This window comes from Dipteris shenzhenensis, chromosome 6 (assembly GCF_047967505.1).
Source record: "Dipteris shenzhenensis isolate YYH24624 ecotype China chromosome 6, Dip_SZ_1.0, whole genome shotgun sequence".
In the NCBI taxonomy this organism is placed as follows: domain Eukaryota; kingdom Viridiplantae; phylum Streptophyta; class Polypodiopsida; order Gleicheniales; family Dipteridaceae; genus Dipteris; species Dipteris shenzhenensis.
The window spans coordinates 15,919,234-15,921,079 of NC_141601.1; the positions used below are offsets into that span (position 1 = coordinate 15,919,234).

A 1,846-nucleotide genomic window follows, 5' to 3' on the forward strand; every position below is an offset into this window, starting at 1 on the left:
TCATAAAACCTTGAAGCTCCTTGGAAGCTGTTGAGCACGAGCATGGCCAGCTGTCGTGTGTCTAGCTTGTGAACAACTGTCGCTCGCTTTCCCTAATGATTTTCATCGCCATGAGGTGGTCATGCACACTCTATCTTCCTGCAGACTAATGGTCAACAGCTGATCCTTGATGATGAGGATCCTTTCAGGGTTGATAGTCTCATACAAGTCCTTTAGGATTCTCCATACCTCACTTGCCATCATTGCGACTATTCATGTGTGGAAGGACGGAATCTGCTGCTGTCGTGCCAATGATCATTGACAATGCCTCAATGTCTTTATCCTTCCACTCCTCAATCGCAACTTGATGTCTAGGCTTAACAACATTGCCCAAGGCATGCACAGGCCTCAGCCTCAAGCTCCATGAAAACACACCAAGTACACAATGAAGATCCCTCCAATCTCACTCACAGTAGTGCGGAATAAGATGCTAGAAGAACCGAAAAGCGCTCGGAGCAGCGTGCAGCCAATAATGGATTTAGATGACGTCGGAAGTGGGTTGTACCTTGGAGAGGCGACCCCCGCATCTCTGCTCTGCGAGTTGAAATTGGATTGGAAGGGGGCCGCGCGAACGCGAGCCCCCGCTGCCACAAATTATGACGTGCACTCTCCCCGTAGGGAGATGCTAGGGTGCAGCCCGTCCGAAGTGCAATGGAGAGGCCGACCCTAGGCCATCGGCCTTCCTGATCACCGATTGACCCCGCCCAGGTAAGTATGTCTTCCGGGGGTGCTGCCATGCGCTTAACTATGCCTCCCTCCCACCTTCCTACGCCAACCTCTATATGGGATCTCCTTCCACGTGGCACGATTTGAGGCCCCATGACTTCTATGCACTCCCAAATGGGCCGACACATCTCGGCTTCTATGGTTGATTTTTACTCCATGCACAATCTTGAACAATTTCCCCGGCTCATGGTCTAAAAATTTTATTATTTGCTCAAAAGTGTGCAATTTTAAGTTTTGGCTCTATACCAATTCTCTAGGAAAAACTCTCTATTTTCTCGTTGAGCTTTTCGTTAAGCGCACTTGTCTTCTTTGAACCTTTTTATGCATCTTTTTCTACTCTTCTCTTAAGGCATGCCTAAACTAGCCAATTTCATTCATACATCTTCCACCTTTTTTTTTTAAGAACCTACAATTAGTTCTTAGCATCATCCTGTTAACCCATGCATCTTCCACATATTGTTTTGAAAAAGCTACAATTACTTCTTCACATGAACACAATGAACGGTTCAAGTTTTGCTCTTGTATGTGAGTCCAATATTTTCATTACATTGCACAATCTATTTTCATATGCGGTATAGCTACTTGGCTAAATGATCCGGGTCATGCCCTCTCCATTGACATTACAACACCCGCTTACACGATCTAGGGTCACAAGGTCTTCTAGATAAGGTATGTGACTTCCCTGCTTGGCAATAATGTCTTATTTCTTCTTGAGAGGAGAGTATTGGGAGACTCTATCTAGCGTCACTTCTTGCAACATTTGGGAGATGTATATAGGATAATTGCTTGCAGCACTAGGGTTACCCACTGCAACCTAGTGATGGGAGGCCATAGGTCCCCTTAGTAGTCACCCCCATTGCCGTTTGGTAGGACATTCGCTACACTATGCTTGCCATATTACAGTGTGGGATGTCAGATGACCACTAAGAGGCAGGCATGTTTCTGCAAGGCTTGGTCTACAAGCATCCTCTATGTATTCAAAAGGCGATGCATTCGTGGGATGTATAGTCCCCTGCCTTGGTTTTTGGCCCCTATTTTAGAGATTCCCTAGGTAGTGAGTTCAGAGAAACAGACTAGTCAA

The 1,846-nt window shown here is 46.2% G+C and overlaps 1 non-coding gene across 1 annotated transcript; it reads right to left on the reverse strand.

Annotated features, from left to right (window-relative positions):
• Nucleotides 1–595: 595 nt before the first annotated feature.
• On the reverse strand, nt 596–755 carry LOC147900846 (U1 spliceosomal RNA). Its single transcript, XR_015541267.1, has one exon. It is a non-coding gene; the product is annotated as a U1 spliceosomal RNA (small nuclear RNA).
• Nucleotides 756–1,846: the final 1,091 nt, after the last annotated feature.